Raw genomic sequence first — 23,143 nt, forward strand, 5'->3', positions numbered from 1 at the left:
TGTATTCACTTTGGTTTGCTGGTCTTTACCATGAACAAAAAATTTTAGACATACAGCATGGTTTCAGGCCCTTCTGGCCCATGAGCATGTGGTGCCCAATTACATTCAATGAACCTACAACTCCTGTGTGTTTTTGGAGGACAGGAGGAAATCAGAGCACCAAGGGAAAACCAAGCGGATGGAGAGATGCAAACTTCTTACAGACTGCTTCAGATTTGAACTGTTCCTGGCACTGAAATGGCATTGCAAATCATCCCACTTTTGCAGTCTATCACTGTCCCGACCATGAATTGCCACACCTCCTAATTACTGTATCTACAAACTTTGGAATTCAAAATTCTATTTATTGTCATGTAATATTACACAAAACTCCCTTTATCTGCCATACGGTGGAGAAAGAGTGGCGGTTAGTATTGCCTGGCGTCCCTTACGGTAAGAGAAAAAGAAACAAGATTCCCTTAAAATTCACTGAGTGTCTGTGGATTTATCTCCCGCAGTCTCTGAGCTTCAGATCCAAGCCTCCAATATGATCAGAAAGCCTTCAGTGCCCGAAGCCCCTTGGGACCCCTTCTTGCCCTCAGCACCCTCTCAAATCCCAGTTCTGATCCCAATACCTGGCTCCTATGAGCTAGTCTCCAGCAGCCCGCAGCCTGTGTGGGTCTTTTCATTGCAAGTTGCTGACTTCCTGCAGCCTATGTGAGCCTTTCAGCCACTGAGAGAGACCCTTGCTGGTTTACTGCCTTGGTTGCTGTCCTGTAGGGTCTTCTCCCTGTTTCTGGTGCTCTGTGCCAGTCTGCTGATCCCTTGCCACTCCCTGTGGCCTCTGGTATTCACTGTCCCTCCCAGGAGTCACCACAGCTCCCAATTATCTCCAGAATTTGGAAACTTGCCTGATGCACCCATATTCAGTTTATTAAATTACGCAAAACAAGATGCAGTTGTTCTTGCATCAATTCTTGGGAACTAACTTAATTTTCCAGCATGGAAAATGTTGACCATTTTGTTCTGCTTTCTGTCCTTGACTCTTTCCTTTGACCGTGTTTGCATCTTATTCTTTGATTCTGCTAGCCAGCGTATGTGACTGGTTTTCAAGCAGATTCCGAAAATCCATGGAGTGATAACCTTACTGTGGTCTCTTTATCATCTTTCTGTTTCTTCAAAAAATTCCATTGCCAAGCATGATGTATGTGCTTTCACTCAGTCTGTGCTGGGTCTCTTTTATCAACTTTAACTTCTGCAACAACCTACTTATTTTTTTCCCCAATTTAAAATTTCTTTAAATGCATCACCAAATGTTTGGTGTGTTCTTACATTTGTAGTTTGAACAACGTTTTTTAGTTTAAAGCATAGGGTGGATGAGGTCCTTGAAGCTCTGCAAGGAAATTGAAGGTCACAGCTGTTTGGCTTTGTTTTAGGGGCTGCTTGCATTTGAATTGGGGTGGGGGAAATTGATTTGGACAAGCAGATGATGTACTCAGAAGAAGCACATGATTAGTATGTGAGGCAGAATATCTCCAGATGTCATTATAAATCGGTCTTTCTGATGCAAGTTGCATGCAATGATTCATTTCCTTAAGCTTTCTTTCCAATACAAAAGCTCACACCCTTAATTGGGATGCACACTTTATGGATGAGATAGCCTCTTTATAGGGAGGGGTATTGTGTAGTTGGTACCTACGGCTCCTAGAACGCTTCCACCAGCGTTGTCTCCGCTCCATCCTCAACATCCATTGGAGCGTTTTCATCCCTAACGTCGAAGTACTCGAGATGGCAGAGGTCGACAGCATCGAGTCCACGGTGCTGAAGATCCAGCTGCGCTGGGTGGGTCACGTCTCCAGAATGGAGGACCATCGCCTTCCCAAGATTGTGTTATATGGTGAGCTCTCCACTGGCCATTGTGACAGAGGTGCACCAAAGAAAAGGTACAAGGACTGCCTAAAGAAATCTCTTGGTGCCTGCCACATTGACCACCGCCAGTGGGCTGATCTCGCCTCCAACCGTGCATCTTGGCGCCTCACAGTTCGGCGGGCAGCAACCTCCTTTGAAGAAGACCGCAGAGCCCACCTCACTGACAAAAGACAAAGAAGGAAAAACCCAACACCCAACCCCAACCCACCAATTTTCCCCTGCAGCCGCTGCAACCGTGTCTGCCTGTCCCGCATCGGACTTGTCAGCCACAAACGAGCCTGCAGCTGACGTGGACTTTTTACCCCCTCCATAAATCTTCGTCCGCGAAGCCAAGCCAAAGAAGAACACCTTCAAAAGTTAATTATAATCCAAAATATTCATTTGCATTTGAATTAATCCTTGAGTCTTCCCCTTCCCCCCCCCCAAAAAAAAAAGCTAGTTACCTTGCTCCTCTTCTCTCCACCAACCGCCCCCCCCCCTCCACCATTGCTGTAAGTGAATGTGATCTGATTTTGGACAGTTTTCGCATCAACTTTCACTTGTCTTTGTAAAAATGCCATTTCACGTGATTACTTTAAAACTTAACTCTCGATTTACATCAGAAGGCATTAAAACAAACAATGTAGTCCTTGGGTTGTGGCTTTGGCAAGGGTTCAAAGGAGATTTTACTAAAATAATATCCTGCTAAAAGACAAAGTGTATATAAACTGGAGAAATATTCTTTTCTTTAGGGCAAAAGGAATTTGATAATCATGATCATGAAGGGTCTTAATATCTTCAATGAGAGGGAATTCTTTTCAGTGCCAGAAAGTTGGGGAAACTCTGAATCAGAATTTATTGTCATGAACCAGTCATGAAATTTGGTGTAAACAATCATATTATAACCATCTTACACCCCCCCTCCACGCACACCGACCCCCCCCCCCCCCCCAGCAAAATCCACACACAGTAAAGCAGTGTGTGTAGTTCATTGATTATTCTGGAACCTGATGACAGCAGGAAAGAAGCTGTCCTTGTGCTGCTTGAGTGCTTGTCTTCAGGCTCCTGTACATTTTTCCAATGGTAGCAGAGTGAAGAGGGCATGATGGGGGTCTTTGAGAATAGAGGCTGCTTTTTTTTTAGACCCCACCTCATGAAGTCTGGTGCATGTGATGTCGCAGGCTGAGTTGACACCCTCTGGAGTTTATTCTTGCCCTGAGAGTTGGTGCCTCCATACCATTCATTGATGCAACCAGCCAGAATGCTCTCCAGAGTACATCTGCAAAAGATTACGAGAGTTTTCGGTGGCATACCAAATCTCCTCAGACAGCTCTCAAAGTATAACTGCCTTTGTGATTGCATCAACTTGGAGACTGCAAGACTGGTCCTCAAAGAGATTGACACCCATAAATTTGAAATTCTTGACCCTCTCCTCTACTGAGCCCTCAGAGGACTGAGTCCCCTGACTTCCTTCTGAAGTCCACAATCATCTCCTTGGTTTTACTGACGTTGATCATAAGGTTGTTGTCCTTACACCATTCAACTAGCTGATCTACCTCCCTCCTGTATGTTTCATCATTTCATCTTGTGATTCTGCCACTGGCAAACTTGTAGATGATATTGAATTCTACATGGCTACGTAGTCACGATGGGCTGAGCACACATCCTTGGAAGTGAGAAGGGGATGTTGTTTCAAAGTTATACTGACTGGCCTTCCAATGAGAAAGTAAAGGATCCAGTTGCAGAGGGGTACAGAGGCCTGCCTAGAGTTTGTAGCTTCTTGACCAGCATTGAAGGAATAATGGTATTGACGGCTGAGCGGCGGCCGGTGAGGAGCGGCGGCCGGTGAGGAGCGGCGGCCGGTGAGGAGCGGCGGCCGGTGAGGAGCGGCGGCCGGTGAGGAGCGGCGGCCGGTGAGGAGCGGCGGCCGGTGAGGAGCGGCGGCCGGTGAGGAGCGGCGGCCGGTGAGGAGCGGCGGCCGGTGAGGAGCGGCGGCCGGTGAGGAGCGGCGGCCGGTGAGGAGCGGCGGCCGGTGAGGAGCGGCGGCCGGTGAGGAGCGGCGGCCGGTGAGGAGCGGCGGCCGGTGAGGAGCGGCGGCCGGTGAGGAGCGGCGGCCGGTGAGGAGCGGCGGCCGGTGAGGAGCGGCGGCCGGTGAGGAGCGGCGGCCGGTGAGGAGCGGCGGCCGGTGAGGAGCGGCGGCCGGTGAGGAGCGGCGGCCGGTGAGGAGCGGCGGCCGGTGAGGAGCGGCGGCCGGTGAGGAGCGGCGGCCGGTGAGGAGCGGCGGCCGGTGAGGAGCGGCGGCCGGTGAGGAGCGGCGGCCGGTGAGGAGCGGCGGCCGGTGAGGAGCGGCGGCCGGTGAGGAGCGGCGGCCGGTGAGGAGCGGCGGCCGGTGAGGAGCGGCGGCCGGTGAGGAGCGGCGGCCGCATGAATTGTTTGAGGTGATCCAGAGCTGAGTGTAGAGCCAGCAATATTGCATCCGCTTTGGAGCCATTGTGACGATAGGCCAATTGCAGTGGGTATATGTTAATTCCAGCCACGACCAGCATTTCATCACTTTGAAGTTAGTGCTACTGGGCGATAATCATTGAGGGAGAAGAAAGGTTTAAATATTGACTGACAAAGGTAACATGAAAGAATAACTGCAGTGAGTTATATAATCTGTAATGCACAGGTGAGAGTAGATGGTGAGCATAGGTGTGTGTGGCCTGATGCTTAAATTATCAGTCTGGAAAACATGAGGCCTGAACTAAATGCAGAGTATGAAAACCAAAGAGGAATGTTAATTCTGGAAGTCTGAGGAATTTTCACATGGCGAATTGCAGCAGAGCATGGTAACAGAGGTGTTCTCGTGCATTAATCGCAGAAGATTAACCAGCAAGGGGTTAGGAAAGCAAATGACAGAGGGATTGAGAGTTAGCAGGAGGGAAGTATTGCCAAAATTGCAGGGATACTGGTGAGGCCACACCTGTAAAATACTGTGCTTGGTTTTGGTCCCCTTGTTTAAGGAAGGTTATATTGCATTGGATGCCATCCAAAACATATGTCAGGATTTTCCTATCAGAAATGGCTAAAGAATTTGTTTTCTCTAAAGGAATGAGTGATCGTATTGAAATGAGGAAGATGCTGGGAGAATAAACAGGGTAGACGTCAAGATATTTCCACTATTGGGAGAATGTCAAACAAGGGACTTGTTGCAGGATTAGAGAGAGGGCATTCTTTAAAACTGAGGTGCCAGAGGCAGCTGAAATGTTGAAAATTTCCACTGCAGCATGAAGACTATTTCATTGGATATTAGAAAAGGAAGTTTATAAATCCATGAAAGATTGGAGGATTGACATCCATGAAGGAAAGAGATGAGGCCTGGGGTAGATCAGCCATGATTGTTTTGAATGGTGGGGCAGGTATGAGGGGCACGAATCCTCCTGTTTTCTGGTGTTCCCAAATCCTGAAGAAGGGTCTTCAACCTTAAATGATGACCGTTTTTCCACAAGTGCTGATCCTGTTAAATTATGCCAGAACTTTCTTTTTGACAATAAAAAGGCCTTGCTTCAAACCCCACTTTAGCAATTTTAAAATGGTTTATAATCTGGAATTTACAAAAAGATTTGTGAGTCCATAATGACAAAAAACTAATGGCTTTCTGGTTTACATTTTTAGAAGTTATCACTCATTTAAAGACTTTTACTTTGCTTGTTATTTAATCTGCATTTGCACAGTTTGTTTATATTTTTGTTTTACATTTCTTGTACAGTTTCTAGTTGATGGTAATTAGAAATTCTGCCTAACCGGAAGTAAAAAGAAACTCTGGATTGTATGTGATGTCATATATGTACTCTGACAATAAATCTGAATTTTGAACTTGGATCCTAGACCAGGTGAGGTTAGTTCAGTGACCCACTTATGCAGTTAACTTCTTGAAATGGTCTAATTGATCTTTTCTGAATTGCATTTCTATACTCTGACTGTGCTCTTGCCTTTCCTCTCTGTCTGTGAATGTTGCAGAACACACTTTTCAGGGTTGAAGCACTCAATTTATTGGCAATTGAGGAAGGACATTAATGCTACCCTTACCAGTAATTCTCCATTCCTGAAACGGGGGTAAAATCTGAAATGCAACAATAAATGGTGATGTGAAGGTAAAGTACAGAAAAGAAAATACTGAAGGAATCTGGAGTTCCAGTAGCTATGTTGGACTCCAGTTGCTTACTGGATTATGCAACCACCAGGAGGAAAATGTGTGAATCATGTTGTTTCTTGACCACTGTACAAAGGATGAGGATGACTTGTGCCTTCCAACCAATTCTATCTAATGGTATCCTGGATTTATTAAATGTATTTATGTATGGCATGCATTACATGGTAGACACTGATGTAATCTGAATAATTGAAAGTTGAGTGCCATTGCAAACTTGCCATTGTGAGGAAAATAACACGGGGATTTTAAAGACCAGCTACACCAATATTTTTAAATTGCTCCCTGCATTGGCTCTGGGGGTTAGTGGCAGCCCTTCTCCACAAGAATCTCTAGGAAAGCCCATTGGTCTTGACAACACAGCTAATGGGAGTGAGCAAACTAGCATATCAAGCAGCAATGATGAGAGATAGTCAATTCTGTAGTGGCCATTGAAACAAAAGGACGTTTATACTAAAGTACCTGAGTCACGGTGACAAAGTCTCGACGTCATCCTAGTCATTTAGCCCATTGTTGTGGACTGCCTGCAGTTCAGTTTAGACTACAGGCAGTCAGCAAAAAATGTCTAGGGCTGCCACTGGAAAAGTTTCAGAATGGGAATGAGTCGCTCATTCCAGTTCTGAACTTGTTACGTAGCCTGCATTGTGGGAAGTTCTTGAAAATTTCCTGTTTATTCAGCAGCTGTGTAAATTTAAAAAAACATAATTACTTTGGGTTAGGACATTTTACCTGACCATTCCTCCCCATGGATGCTGCCTGACCTGCTGGGTCCCTCGGTCTACATTCAAGGGAATCCTCTTGTTCTTTCAAAAAAAAAAATTGGGGCTGATGTCCAAATTCTTTCCTGATGTAAGGCTCAGGCCTTTTACTTCTTATGGATGCTGCGTGACCTGCTGAGTTCCTCCAACAAATTTGTGGACTGCACTCAACCCCAGCATGTGCAGACTTTTTTTTATGTTTACCTGCTTAAACTGGTTGAGTAATGGATCATTTACGATCTCAATGTGTCTATATTTTTAAAAAACGCACTTTGTTCGAAATGTAGTAACTTGCTGACGAAAGTGTAAAAGTTGGGCACAGAACCATGTTTCCTTGCCTTTATTCCTCGTTGCTCTGGTCTTTGCACATTTGATGGATTGAGTGGGTGGGGAGGGGGTTGGGTTTGTTGATGAGAGGGCGAATGAGATGCTCGAAAGTGAATTGTGAGCAGCAGCTTTTCAAGGCACAAGATTTCTATTTCGGGCAATACACAGAATTACCTACAAGATCAAACATTTTATAAATTGAGATTCATTTCTTTAAATATTCACCTTTTCTCTGAAATTCCAGCAAACTTTTTTTTAAAATGTATGAAAAAAGCCCTTTGTTTAGTTACCATAGAGACAGGATGTTGAGGAATTGACTCCTTTCCATGGATAAAGGGGTCAGATTTTTTTTAAGGTTCTCTTTGTTCAGCTGTACAAGGGGCTTTTCTGTAGGGAAAGATCAGAGGGCCTGAAATGCTAGCCCTCTTCAATTGAATGCAAATGACCTTCTTTCAAGGATTTCAAATAACCTGTTTTAGGGGGTGGTGTTGTGAGTAAAAATACACATGCAAACAGAGCAACCATGTTCCAGCATGGAGAGGTGTGAAAATGTGTAGCTCCTAGACAGAATGAAGAACCCTGATCCTCACGTAAGTGAAGATTCATCCTAACGTTAGGGGGTTTGAAAGTGCAACCCCGAATTAATGCACCTTGATTCAACGTGAATTAGGATACAACGCGATATGTCATTGGTGCTGCTTTTTGCATGGTCCTAAAGATATTTAGAAGTGACACGACTAAATGATGAAGGTAAGCACAGTCAAGTTTATCTTGATATGGGGAATTCATCGCCTGGATGAAGGGGTTCCTGCTGCGAATGGTGGGGGTAAGAGTGCTGCTGCGAACGGTGGGGGGGAGGGGGGTAAGGTTGCTGCCAGGATCATGTATGAAAATATTGTACAGAGTAGTGAAACCCCAATTTAGTGCGACCCTGCTTTTTTCGAGGTGCAAATTTTTTTGCACCCCAACTATCATGTTATAACAATTCTGCTTAAATGGAGTAGGATTTTGTTTGTATATGCATGTCTATGTGCGCATAAACAATTCAGCCTCCACAAGGCTGGCACCTTGGATCTCACAGGCTCATTACCCTCACCACCATTCTTTACCCTTCCCTATCCCCTCACACATCTTGCTTCCAACACCTATTAACTCCTTGAGCTCTCCCTTTCTTCCAAACTCTGAGAATCTGGTGTTCCTTATAGAATCACTCCCATTGACCCCCTGACATTCCACCTGCTCCCTTTGGACTGCCTTCTACATCAGTCCTGTGCTCAGACTCTTCTGACCTTCCTTCCCTACCCATGCTCCATTCCTCACCTCCACCTCTCAGTTTGGGCTCACTTTGACCTCTTTACATTTCCCTGAGGTTTGTTCTGCCCTGTTTTTCACTCTCCCTATTCACTTCCTCTCTCTCAAACTCATTCTCACCCACCCTTTCTAACCCAATAGTTTGGTTTCCCTCTTGCTCCATGTACATGGTCTTGTTTTCCCCATGTCCATTCTCTGATCCTGCTCGATACTCTCTCTCTCCTGTCCAGTTCCCCCACCTCTTGCCTGCTTAGTCCTATCCTGCCCCTCCTTTGTAAGTTCCTTCCCCAGCCCTCTGCTTGGTGGTGTTGCCTCTTTGCACTGTTCCCATGCATGTGTTTTTTTTAATTTTTGCTCTCCCTCTTTGATTGCTGGGCCCTTTATTTAATTCAGTTGCCTGGGGATGAGGGTAGTGGTGATGGCAAATTTAAAGTCTGGACACGTAGAGATATTGCAGCATTGCTCAATACCTTCCAGCAATGCCTGTGCTGTGGGCAATGCCACTTGCTTTTGAGTACACCAACGGCAAGTTAATTGGTCCAGTCTTTGGATATGTTCACCTGTGTTGGAAGTGGAGTAAAACATATGCCTTTCTATGGGGCAAGGAAGAGGTGATATTGACTCAGTGCACTGCATGCCATTTAGTAGGATGAGTTGGTGTAAAGCATGGATATTGAGGCCAGTATTAGTGATGGATTTTTTAAGATGCTGATTGGTTTGTTGAATGGGGAAATGAGGGCCAAATGTAGGTGGTTGTTTCATAGCCACAATGTGGTTTGGTTGGGTGATTTTAGGTGCCATCTATAAGATGAACCATGGGGTGTTTGAAGATTGAAGATTCTTTCATTGTCATGTTTTTAAAAAAAGCAAATGAAATATTACATGAAATTTCCTTTAGTCTGCCATAAACTAGACAAAGAATCACCATTGGAATTGCCCGTTACCATTGGTATTGCTCTCTTACAATAAGAGAGATAGAGTCGCTGAATGTCTGTAGAGTTAGGTCATAAATTAGATCAGCCATGATCGTATTGAATGGCGGAGCAGGCTTGATGGGCCATTTTTGGCCTACTCCTGTTCCTACTTCCTATGTTCCTATGTTCTATGTTTTGCCTCCAGCGCTACTGCAGCTGTGCTCTTGAAGTTTGGTGTACACTTTGGGAATGGTTGGCATCATGTTTTGGCTACAAATGGGTAGGTGTGTCAGTGGTTTTACTTGATGTGGGGTGAGCTTGCTGCCCAACACTTGTGTTGGGGGAAGTGGACAGTTTTTAATCTGACTCAAAATGAGTGTCAAGACTGGGCTTTTGTGCAAGTCTGGTGAAGAAAGGATCCGTTTGCCTGTGATGAATTCCTGATTGATATCTAGCATGACAAGTAATGGCTTGGGTAAAGGAGCAGTTACATAAAATCAAGACTGAATCAAGTGAAAAACTGGTGAGTGCAAGAATACCTTGCAGATGCTGATATGTTTTGTAACATCTGAGACAAAGGTTTGCATCTTCATGTTGCAGGTGGGCTAATAAACTGATCGAGTGCCAAGGTAATTCCAAGATTTTCCAGTTGTCAGTACAGTTCTCTGCCACATCCAATGTGCGCCAGTATTTGTTGTAAAACAGCTCGGAACAAGTGTGGAACTTGATAAAGATTGCGCGCAGGACGTTAAACACATCATGAAGACTTATTAATTTCCATCGTCATTGAAGCAGTCTTTGTTGTGGCATTTCCAAGTAACAGAAGTCCATTGTAGATAGACCCTGCCTGAGGAAAAGTTGAACTTGGTGTCTTTGTTAGCATGTTTGTCAGTGTAGAATCTAGCAGTCTGCAGGCATTAACAATAGGAGAGTCTCTTTTTGGTTGTATTTTCTAGATAACAATGTACATTTTAATTTGAGTTTTGATTCTTTTTCACTGAAATCTCAAGAAAACAATGTATAGAAGTTTCAAAATGTGGCTGAACATGTAGCAGATAAAATTGCAGAGATGCTTTCTATGTTGTGTAATACTAGAAGCACCCAAGTCCTTTCAGACTTATTTTTTGTATTGGGTGCAGTGTACCTTATTTTGTTTCCCAAAATCTGCTCCTGTATTCTGTTTTCAGCCAGTTAATCCATAAGAATTTGGACTGAATGTACAAGGTTAATGGTAGTTTATTATCGTACATATACTGTGGAAATATGAGGTGAAATTCTGCTGAAGCTGAGCAGGTACTTTGTTTGCAAAATTTTTACAATAATATGCATTGAATTGAAAGGATCAATAATCAGTGAAACACGAAGTACTGCAGACACTGATTGAAGTAAAAACATGATGCTGGAGAAACTCAGCAGATCACACAGGGTACTTTACATAGTGTTTGGTGGTGGTGGTGGGGAAATAAGAGGGTCCAAGGATCAAAGGGGTGGGAAGGAAGGAAGAGCTCAAAGGAGCAGTTGGGGATGTGAGGAGCTAGGGAAGAGTAAGAAGTGGTGGTGGTGGTGAAGGACGAGCCTGTGGGATTTAGCAGCAGAGAAATCAAGATGCCAGCCTTGCTGAGGTTGGTGTGGTAACCTTACCCTTCCCAACCCCATAACACTTCTCCTTGCTTACCCACATCTACTTTTTTGAGCTCCTCCTTTTCCCCCCACCCCTCAGATCCTCTCAACTCTTTCGCCGCCCCTCCCCCCTGCACCCCACCAACTTTCTGCTGACCTAAGCTTCCTGGTTATATATTTTTATCTTTACTCTATAAAATATGATGAGTTTCTCTGGTATTGTGTTTTCATCAATATTTAGTCACTACAGAAAGTGGCAATGCAGTAGTGCAGTCCTGCTGTAGTGTTGGGACAGTTTATAATTAGTATAGCAAGGTGAGATTAAGACCATGAGAGCTGTTGAAAAGAAATTGTTCTTAAATCTAGAGGTGTTAGTCTTCTGACATCTGTACCTTCTGCCTGAAGGTAACAGTAAAGAGGTTGTGACTAGAGTGAAGGAGGTCCTTTATGATGTTGGCTGCATCTCACAAGGCACTTTCAAGCAGGGAAAACACCCATCTGTAAAGGTGAAGGTTCTTCGCCCTTGTGCCTAAAAAAAAAGTAACTTTGAATGTGCCATGGCTGCCTTCAAGGCGCTGAATGCAACCCTTCTCTGCCAACTTATCTGAATGTACAACTGCTGCAAGCGGCTGGTTAGGGGCTGGCTGATGACAACATCAGCCTGTGACCCATCTCCCCACTCACCCCTTCAAGGCAGGGGCATTGGGAGCCGTCGGGGGGTGGCCAGTGCAGGCTGTGACAGCCTCACCAGGCCGTTTCAGCCTTCGGGTCCACTCTCTGTGGCTCAAAACGCAGCAGGGCAATGGCCGCCTTCCCTACCCGTAATCCCCCATGCAGCTGGAACTGTTCTGGAAAATGGTGATATCAGCAGCGTGGGGGATTACGGGTAGGGATGACGGCCATTGCTCTGCCACATATTTATGATGGGTAGTGCTATGGCACCTGTTGCCCCGCCTCCATTGGCTCCAGAGGGTGCTATGAGGCGCCTCTTGATACAAATGTGACACTGGAGCAGCCTTTTAGGGCCACTGTCTGAAAGGTAAGTTTTAAGTTTTCGATCAGCACTTGTAGCCAGCCTCCAGACAGAGATCTGACATCAAATGGCCTACAGAGAGGAGTCACGTGATGGAGTAGTGGCCGGACAGTGAACTCCAGCCCTCTCCAGAAAAGTCGGGAAAAACAAAGGAAAACACAAAGGCACAGAAATAAAAGTTACAGAAAAGTGAGTATAAAGGTGGAAAGAAGATGGCGACAAAAAAAGAAAAATCGAAAGCAACGGTAAGAAGAGAGGAAGAGAAGACAACAGAGGAAAAAGGTGAAGGCCTTACCTGTTCGAAGAGGCCCGCTGCGGAGAGAGAAACCCGCTCCCTCAGGTCGGTAAATAATGGACTACAAAAATGGCTCGCTGAGCCGAGTAAAAGTGCGCAACCGCGCATGAAAAAAAACACACCGACGGGAGGGGGGACCAGCTGGGGAGTCGATCTCCACAGTCGGCAACGACAGCTGCAGAACACCTGCAGCAAGAAGAGACCACAGAAGACAATAGAAACAAGAAAGAAGAGAAGGAAAGGGCACCAAAGAAACAACAGATGGTCAACCCAGAGGAAGAAGAAGAGGAAGAGTACAGGGAAATAGAAGAAGAAAAGAAAGGCAAGATAAAGGATATACTTTCTCTTATTAAAGGATACATGGAGTCATTTAAAGAATGGCAAACACAGGAATTTAATGATTTAAGAAAAAGAATAAACAACACAAGAGAAAATGAATAAAATAGATATGACCTTAACAGAAATGGGAAAGAAAATGGACAAGATGGAAGAGCGGGCAGTAGCAGCAGAAATGGAGGTAGAAGACTTAAAAAAGAAATTGGAGGAATCTAATAAAAAAACTAAAGAGACACAAGAACTACTAGCTCAAAAAATAGATACAATGGAAAACCATAACAGAAGAAATAACATAAAGATAGTGGGCCTTAAGGAAGATGAAGAAGGCAAGAATATGAGGGAGTTTATAAAAGAGTGGATCCCTAAGACCCTAGGATGTCCAGAACTACAGCAAGAAATGGAAATAGAAAGGGCACATAGAGTATTGGCCTCTAAACAACAATCACAACAAAAACCAAGATCTATTGTAGTAAAATTCCTAAGATATACTACAAGAGAAAAGGTACTGGAGAAGACAATGGAAAAAGTAAGAGAGGGCAACAAACCACTGGAGTATAAAGGGCAAAAAATCTTCATTTATCCAGATATAAGTTTTGAACTCCTAAAGAAGAGAAAAGAGTTCAATACAGCAAAGGCGATTTTATGGAAGAAAGGGTATAAATTTATACTAAAGCATCCAGCGGTATTGAAAATATTTATTCCAGGACAACAAAACAGACTATTCTCGGATCCAGAAGAAACACGAAAATTTGCAGAACAATTACAAAAATAGACTGAGGGATGAAAACGGGTAATGAGAGTAAAAATGATCACGATTGATATGTATGTGGGTAAAGACAAAAATAGACTGAGGGATGAAGACGGGTAATGAGAGTAAAAATGATCACGATTGATATGTATGCGGGTAAAGAGGTATAAGAGTGAATAGAGACAATGTGCATACGTGAATGTATCTGTACTTAGAGGAAAATATAGATAGTATAGACAAGAATTAATAAGGGAAGGTAATGGAATAGAGAGAATAAGGAGGGAATTAAAAGAGTGACCTTTGTGACATATGAAAAGTGAAATCTTTTCTGGGGGGCGCTGGGTGGGGGGAAATAGCGGTCACTGCAAAATCAGTTGACGCTTGCGAGTGGATTCGCAAATCCAAATGGAGAGGGGAGATGTGGTTGTCCGACAAGGGATAAAGGACAACTCAGGAGGGGAAGGGGAGATTGGGGATAAAGAAGATAGAAATAGGAGAATAAGGAAAATGTTGGATGTTGTAGGAATGTTGTCTTATAAAGAGTTGAAAATAAGAAAACAGAAATGGAAAAGGAGGAAAGGTAATGATGGAAAAACGGAAAGAGAAGATAAACAAAATATAAAATGGCTACGCTGAACTATATGACTTTAAATATTAATGGAATACATAACCAAATTAAAAGGAAGAAACTACTAAATTTAAATGAATAAATGTATTCCATTAGAAAAAATAACATATAGGTTAAGAAATAATATCGAAATATTCGAACAAGTATGGGAGCCTTGCATTAAATACAATAGCGAAAACCTACCGGGGACAAACATTACCTAAGTTGATGGAAGGAGAAGGAAAGAAAAGAATGGACTCAGTAGAATTTCTGGTGTATTTTTGTTGAATGACAACATTGTCTGACTGGCTTAATGCAACCTAGATTGTATACCTAAAATGGATGAGAGGGGGAGGTGGGGGGGTGGCTTGGGAGGAGGGAGGGGGGGGGGAGAAAAAGTCACTGTATATGTGTGAAAAAGTAATAGTGTAAATCATGGCTAATGTGATTTATGGTGTGAAAAATAAAAAAAATTAAAGAAAAATGGCCTACAGAGATGTATAGAATTCAGTGATTGAGTGGTTGGAGCCTTTAATTTCTGCAGCATTCTGCATTTCTGGGCACTCAAATTACCAAACCAGGCTGTGATGCAACCTGTCAAAATATTTCCACAGTGCACCTGTAGAAGTTTGAGGGAGTATTCATGCCAAATCAAACCTCTTAGAAAGTTGAGACACGAGTGTGTCTTCTTCATCGTTGCTTCTGTGCCAGCTCCAGGAAGTTGAAAGTGCTAACCCTCTTCAGCTCCTTTCACATTTGCAAGTGGTCCCAGGAATTAACAGCCAATCGGCCTAAAAAGGGTCTAGTGTGAAACGAAAATAATCTTAACACTACAGTGAAGCGATGTCATCTCACATCGGGGGTTGATGGCCTCGACCCCTAGTACAATCCCTGGCATCTATAGACACCAGTATTGCAATCAGGCAAGTGTAGAACGGGCAATTTTATTTTGGGATAGAAATGTTTTTGCGCACGTGCAGGAACATGAAGGAAGAAAAGATTAAAATGAAGATATAAACTTTGCTGTGGGAAAGTTGCATCAGGAGAGGAAATAAGTAGCAATAGTGGACAATTTTTTAAACCGCATGGGGAAAGTTGGTAGCACTTTAGTGCACAATTTATAAAGACAGTGGAAAAAAAGAGATTGTAGAACAGTTCTAACCCTAGGGATGACTCCTTGTAAGTGTGAATGTGTGCAGTATTCCAGTTAAGAGCGATCAAGTGTGAACAGCAAAAACAATAATACATTAATCAGGATTTAGGGCAGGTCCACCATCGCTCAATGCGTCATGATGTCACCGGTAGAACAGTCCTACCCCCTGGGGATGGCTCATGGTGAATATAGACCCTTTTACACTCGTTTCTCATTAAATCAGCATTTCAGTGTCCCAGGATAGGAATGGTGTTTGAACAAAATTAATCATTCCTAATTATAACATAATTAAGCTTTGTGTGCAGGGCCCTTCAGCCCCTGTTGTTGTGCCGACCTATATAAACCTTTATCAGGGACTGTGGGAAAGTGCTAGTAATAGCAGAGAATTTTTAAACCGGGTGGGAAAGTTTGTAGTGCTATCGTACACAATTTATAAAGACCATGGGGGGGAAAAAAGCAATGGCACACCTTCCCTCCTGCAATTCCGTGCATCAGAGAAAGGGGCCATATGCATGGCTACATGCACGGAGCACTTATGGAGGGGTTTCTCGGGCACACGGAATTCTGGGAAGGCAGGTCCACCATTCCTTTTTAAACACAATCTTTATTAATTTTGCACGATAGCGCTACCAATTTTTCCACGCTGTTTATAAATTGTACATTATTGCTAGCATTTTCCTCTCTCCTGTTGTGACTTTCCCATGGCAAAGTTTATAACTCCATTTTAATCTTTTCTTTCCTTCATGTTCCTGCATTCACGCAGAAATGTGTCATTTCTGTACTAGAATGCAATTCTCAATTTCACATGAGACTAAATGGCATGCCAGCATCTGCAGACACTGGAGATTGCAGTAGGGGTTAAGGCCATCTGTCCCGAGCATGAAATTTTGTCAGGCAATTTTGCTTTCACACTTGACCCTTATCTGGCCAATTGGCCATTAATTCCTAGGACAAGATACAAGTGTGAAGGGGGCTTCAAATGGATGATTGGAGTATTGTGTAGTCAGTCTCTGCTTAAGATTGAATGTTGGCGATTAGTTCTAAGGAGTGAAATTCCCTCGACAAATCTTTTGATGCTTTTACCTGAGGTTTTGTGCAGCATTTAAAAAATATATATTTTGGTCAAGCTTTTGGTCATCTAATTTCATAATGTGAGATTTGGAAACAGCTGTTCTCCACCCCCCTCCCCCCACCCCCACCTCTTACTCCCCTGTGAAGCTCTTTAGATTATTTCATAACATTTGAAGTTTTCCCTTCAGCTGGAAGTTCTCATTTACCTTGTGAAGGTAAGAAATTCCCTCTTGTCTGGAATGGATGCTCTGGCAACCACACAGGGTGGTTGCTAATCAGGCAAGCACACTAAAGTACTTTGAGCCAGCAAGGGCATTGTCCAGGCTGTACATTCAGAGACATTCACAAATATTCAAAAGGATGCAAAATAGATGATTTAAAACCCAGCGAATATTTAATGATTAAATACTTGCAATTTACATGTTTTAGTAATAATTACATGTCATCATCTTCCTTGCAGCTGTTCCTTTTTTTTTGCAAGTTCTAATAAGCACAGCATCAGCTGGGAGGTGTGCCAGGGTATTTTTTCAGTCCCTCCTTATTCTTGGAGATTACTTCTGGACTCCATGAGACGAGAAACTTTTGAGAGCAGTCAGAAATCTCCAGCAATCAGCTTGGATTATGCATTTGCAAACACTGCCATGAGATTTCCAAATTGGATTTCTGGGGCAAAACGGATCACTTCCCATTCCCCCGCTAATTTTCCCATTAGCTCGTCTCCCCAAACTCCACATTAATTTTGCCACACAAGGAGCAACTTGCAGTAGTCAATTAACCTCGTCTTCCTCCAAATCTTTGGGATTTGGGAGGATATAAGCCCATGGGGTAAATCCACCTGGTTTTTGTGAACCCAGATGACTGGAGCAGTGAGGCAGCAGGTCTATTAACTGTGCCATGGTGCTATTTGGAGAAATTTCAGGTCCTAGAACTGAAGGAGCTTGCTGAGAAATCAACAAAGCTGCTTTTACTGTCTTCATTGTATCTCTTTTTAAGATCTGTGTTTGATGACCTTCACATCTCAGTGAATGAAAGCTGTATTTTTCAGTATTTACTTAAAGTTGCTGGGTAATGTTCAGCTTTCAACCGTGCACTTTTCCTGAGAACACGTTTGTCATTTGGCCTTGCACCACTGCCAACAAATGTAACCTACTCTTGCAGGGCTGGCAGACATTTTCAGGTCCGCTGCCATTGGAAGGCTGTTGGTTATAGCTTCACTATTCATGATTACCAGCCCCCCCACATCTCCATCGGGCACACAAAACTCAAAACGGTCAACCAATTTACCTATCTCGGCTGCACCATTTCATCAGATGCAAGGATCGACAATGAGATAGACAACAGACTCGCCAAGGCAAATAGCGCCTTTGGAAGACTACACAAAAGAGTCTGGAAAAACAACCAACTGAAAAACCTCACAAAGATAAGCGTATACAGAGCCGTTGTCATACCCACACTCCTGTTCGGCTCCGAATCATGGGTCCTCTACCGGCACCACCTACGGCTCTTAGAACGCTTCCACCAGCGTTGTCTCCACTCCATCCTCAACATCCATTGGAGCGCTTACATCCCTAACGTCGAAGTACTCGAGATGGCAGAGGTCGACAGCATCGAGTCCACGCTGCTGAAGATCCAGCTGCGCTGGATGGGTCACGTCTCCAGAATGGAGGACCATCGCCTTCCCAAGATCGTGTTATATGGCGAGCTCTCCACTGGCCACCGTGACAGAGGTGCACCAAAGAAAAGGTACAAGGACTGCCTAAAGAAATCTCTTGGTGCCTGCCACATTGACCACCGCCAGTGGGCTGATATCGCCTCAAACCGTGCATCTTGGCGCCTCACAGTTTGGCGGGCAGCAACCTCCTTTGAAGAAGACCGCAGAGCCTACCTCACTGACAAAAGGCAAAGGAGGAAAAACCCAACACCCAACCCCAACCAACCAATTTTCCCCTGCAACCGCTGCAATCGTGTCTGCCTGTCCCGCATCGGACTTGTCAGCCACAAACGAGTCTGCAGCTGACGTGGACTTTTTACCCCCTCCATAAATCTTCGTCCGCGAAGCCAAGCCAAAGAGATTCAGTAATCATACTCTGATCTTGCTATTGGAACTGATCAGAGAAATAAAATGCATGACTGGAAAGGAACCCATTGTGGCTTCCAACAGAATGCACATTGGCAGATTTTAACAATTCCAGGAAGGAAAGTGTTTCTTCAGCAAAAATATTTATTTCTCCCTCACTTCCTCCCCTTCCAAGCTTTATCCGTGAGTAATTATGTATGGAGGTTTAATGAGCATGGGCATTTTTCAAGAGAAATTTGGGGGTTTGGATTGAAGAGGGAAGTCAGAGTTCTGTTTTTATTGCTGTTTGCTGTGTTCCCATTAAATGAAGAAAATTCTGTATAAAGGAAGTCTCAATGGGGAGACAATAACATTAGTAGTCTCATCTGGTCCGTTCTTTAATTCACCAAGGTTTCTCGTCAACAAGTGGCTTGTGGCTGAAGCATATGAACTGTACGCGGAAGTACATTAGTGGACTGGTTAGCGAGGATATTTTCAAAAATAAACTAGCATACAGCTGACCTCCGTTGTGAACATTCTCAACTAGGTCAGAAGATTGGATGAGCTGTCCTAAAACTTGGATGCTCGGTGTGACAAGGTTCTGTACTATTGGAGGAGAGACGATTCCCACGACACTATTTTGAAATGAAGGGGAATTCTCACCAGTCCCCTGGCACAGCCTTTATTCCTTTGTTCAACAGTAATCATGAAAAGGTTGTGCTGCTCTTTGAAGTGATATCTTGCCATACAGGTGACTTGTGTTTTCCAGCCTGATTGGCACTTCAAATAATTTTGATTGTAAAGTAATTTGAGATCTTGTATACTGCTGTACAAATACAAGCACACTTTTCTCTTCTATGTATTTCTTACTTATCTCCACTTTCCATTCTTTATCACCCAAGTCCAATAATGTTCTGCTGAAGTCACACACATGCATATATGCCATACCCTGGTAAATGACGGTGCTTAGGATCAGGACTAATGGACTTCAATTGTTAATTATAAGATATAGGCACAAATGCAGGACATTTGGCCAGTCAGGTCCATTCTGCCATTCCATTAAGAGCTGATCCATTCTCACACTCGTCTCCACTCCTCTGCCTTCTCCCTATAGTCTTTGATACTCTGTCTATTCAGACACCTATCAGTCTTTACCTTAAATACCCCCAAGTCTAATTCAGAATTTTTGTGAAGTTGGAAAATATAATTGGCCAGAGCAGGAAAATCAGACAAGTTTTCAATGAAAATGCAGCATCACAGCTTCATTGGAAGTTAAGAAGTATGCAGGTCAGGGTGAATCCCGCCCGAATAAGCATTGAACTGGGTGTGAGCATCCTGGTTCATTCATTTGTCATTCACAAATTGTGTAAAACTTGTACCCAGAAGGTGTTTCATCCCATGTTTGTCATAGATCTATAACCAGTAGGTCATGTACACAGTATTGTTTAAATGTGGCGAGTTTCTGGTTCTGCTGCTCTGTCCAAATTCTTTCACTCCAAACAAGAAAGAAAAATTGTCATCTCTCTACCAGTTATTTCAAATCCCCCCCACCACCCCCCCCCCCCAACCTCCGGCCTTTTGATACCTTTGCTGCCAAGGGCCATCGTTACATTTACCAAGATCCTTCATGGATTTTGTACGCTTCAATTAAGTGTTACCGAAGCTTTTTCCATTTCAAGAAAAACTATTTTGCTTTATCCAATCTTTCCTCATAGTTCAGTTTTCCATTCTTGTCAGCATTCTTGTAAACTTCCTCTGCATCATTCCATTGCAGTTGTATCTTTCCTGTAATGTGACCAGACCTGTAAGTTGAATCGGAGAGTTGTGTAAGGTTTGCCCTTAACCTCTCTGCCTTTTTATTCCTTGCACAGTTAAATAAGGTATTCCTTTGGCTTTTTAACCATCCTGGTTTTGGGTCCCAGCTATGCGTGGCCATTTGTAGGTTTTGTGGAGCAATTCATGCTCAAGCCTACACAGGCAAGACCCCTCCAACTCTTCCTCCACTATATCAACAACTATATCGGTGCTGCCTCGTATACCCACAATGAGCTTGTCAGCTTCGTTCACTTCGCATCCAACTTCCACCCAATCTCAAACTCACCTGGTCCATCTCCAACAATGCTCTCCCCTTCCTGGATCTCTGCCTCCATCTCTGGAGACAAGCTTTCCACTGATGTACTCCAACTCTCACAACTACCTCGACTCCACTTCCTCTCGCCCTATCCCTTGCAAGGATTCCAGCCCCTTCTCTCAATTTCTCCATCTCCACTGCGTCTGTTCCCAAGATGAGGTCTTCCAGTCCAGAACTTCTGAAATGTCTGCCGCCTTCCACAAACATGGCTTCCCCCTCCACCACTATCAACTCAGCCCTCGCCCGCATCTCCTCCATTTCCTGCTCATCTGCCCTGGCCCCTCTTCCCCTGGACACAACAAACATAGAATCACCCTCATCCTTATCTACCACCTCACCAGCCTCTGAATCCAAACATATCATCACCGAAATTTCCAGCCCTTAGTAGAGGATCTGAGGTCTTCCAGTCCAGAACTTCTGAAATGTTTGCTGCCTTCCACAAACATGCTTCCCCTTTACCACTATCAACTCAGCCCTCACCCGCATCTCCTCCATTTCCTGCTCATCTGCCCTGGCCCCCTCTTCCCCTGGACACAACAAACATAGAATCACCCTCATCCTTATCTACCACCTCACCAGCCTCTGAATCCAAACATATCATCACCAAAATTTCCAGCCCTTACTAGAGGATCCTTCCACCAGACACATTTTTCCCTCTTGACCTTCTGCAGGGACCACTCCCTCTATGATTCTCTCATGCACCTTGCCTTGCTCCCACAGGAGGTGCAAACACTTGCACCCACACCCTTCTCCCTCACCATGGTCCAGGGCCCCAACAGGGCTTTCATATGCAGCAAGACTTCAAGTGTACATTGAGGACTTATCTACTGCATCCAGTGCACCCTTTGTGCATTCTCTACCTCTGAGAGGCTGGTTGGAGTCTGGGAGATCGCTTCACTCAGCACCTCTGCTCTGTTTGCAACCACAGCAATCTCCTAGTGGCCAACCATTTCAATTCCAGGTCACATTCCTGCGCTCACATGTCTGACCATGGCCTTATGTACTGTCCTACCCTGACCACCCACAGACTGAGAAACACCACCTTATTTTTCTGCCTGGGCACCCCTCCTAGCCACATGACAGAATATTGACTTTACTGCTTTCCATTAAACCTGCTTGCCTTTTCTTCCCCCTCCCCTTTCCTGTCCTTCCAGTCCTTTCACCCATACAAACCTTCTTCCTTCCTCCTTCCCCCCTGCTTTGTTGCTGCTGTCCCTTCCCTCCTTTCTCCACCTATCATCTCCTGCCTTTGCCACCCCTCCCCCCCTACACTTTTGTTTGGCTGCTTGTTGGTATTTTCTCATAAGCTGCTTTCAGGTGGCCAGAATACACGAATGTAATCTTTGGCTTGGCTTCGCGGACGAAGATTTATGGAGGGGTAAATGTCCACGTCAGCTGCAGGCTCGTTTGTGGCTGACAAGTCCGATGCGGGACAGGCAGACACGGTTGCAGCGGTTGCAGGGGAAAATTGGTTGGTTGGTGTTGGGTTTTTCCTCCTTTGACTTTTGTCAGTGAGGTGGGCTCTGCGGTCTTCTTCAAAGGAGGTTGCCTGCCGAACTGTGAGGCGCCAAGATGCACGGTTTGAGGCGATATCAGCCCACTGGCGGTGGTCAATGTGGCAGGCACCAAGAGATTTCTTTAGGCAGTCCTTGTACCTCTTCTTTGGTGCACTTCTGACACGATGGCCAGTGGAGAGCTCACCATATGACACGATCTTGGGGAGGCGATGGTCCTCCATTCTGGAGACGTGACCTACCCAGCGCAGTTGGATCTTCAACAGCGTGGATTCTATGCTGTCGGCCTCTGCCATCTCGAGTACTTCGATGTTAAGGATGAAGTCGCTCCAATGAATGTTGAGGATGGAGCGGAGACAACGCTGGTGGAAGCGTTCTAGGAGCCGTTGGTGATGCCGGTAGAGGACCCATGATTCAGAGCCGAACAGGAATGTGGGCATGACAACGGCTCTGTATACGGTTATCTTTGTGCCGTTTTTCAGTTGGTTGTTTTTCCAGACTCTTGTGTAGTCTTCCAAAGGCGCTATTTGCCTTGGCGAGTCTGTTGTCTATCTCGTTGTCGATCCTTGCATCCGATGAAATGGTGCAGCCGAGGTAGGTAAACTGGTGGACCGTTTTGAGTTTTGTGTGCCCGATGCAGATGTGGGGGGGCTGGTAGTCATGGTGGGGAGCTGGCTGATGGAGGACCTCAGTTTTCTTCAGGCTGACTTCCAGGCCAAACATTTTGGCAGTTTCCGCAAAACAGGACGTCAAGCGCTGAAGAGCTGGCTCTGAATGGGCAACTAAAGCGGCATCGTCTGCAAAGAGTAGTTCACGGACAAGTTTCTCTTGTGTCTTGGTGTGAGCTTTCAGGCGCCTCAGATTGAAGAGACTGCCATCCGTGCGGTACCGGATGTAAACAGCGTCTTCATTGTTGAGGTCTTTCATGGCTTGGTTCAGCATCATGCTGAAGAAGATTGAAAAGAGGGTTGGTGCGAGAACGCAGCCTTGCTTCACGCCATTGTTTATGGAGAAGGGTTCAGAGAGCTCATTGCTGTATCTGACCCGACCTTGTTGGTTTTCGTGCAGTTGGATAACCATGTTGAGGAACTTTGGGGGGCATCCGAGGCGCTCTAGTATTTGCCAAAGCCCTTTCCTGCTGGCAGACACGGTTGACGCGGTTGCAAGGGAAAATTGGTGGGTTGGGGTTA

General features: G+C 44.7%; 1 protein-coding gene across 3 annotated transcripts in view; it reads left to right on the forward strand.

Annotated features, from left to right (window-relative positions):
- The window catches only part of dag1 (dystroglycan 1), a 172,922-nt gene that overhangs the window by 61,223 nt on the left and 88,556 nt on the right, over positions 1-23,143 (forward strand). The window contains exon 1 of one of the 3 annotated variants that reach the window (XM_069939920.1): positions 5,744-5,762. The exons of the other annotated variants lie outside the window; for them this stretch is intronic. The gene's annotated coding sequence lies outside the window, so the exon portion shown is untranslated. Of the gene's footprint in view, positions 1-5,743; positions 5,763-23,143 lie in introns of those variants that run through there. 3 annotated transcript variants of the gene reach the window in all.

The sequence above is a fragment of the Narcine bancroftii genome, chromosome 5 (assembly GCF_036971445.1).
Source record: "Narcine bancroftii isolate sNarBan1 chromosome 5, sNarBan1.hap1, whole genome shotgun sequence".
NCBI lineage: Eukaryota > Metazoa > Chordata > Chondrichthyes > Torpediniformes > Narcinidae > Narcine > Narcine bancroftii.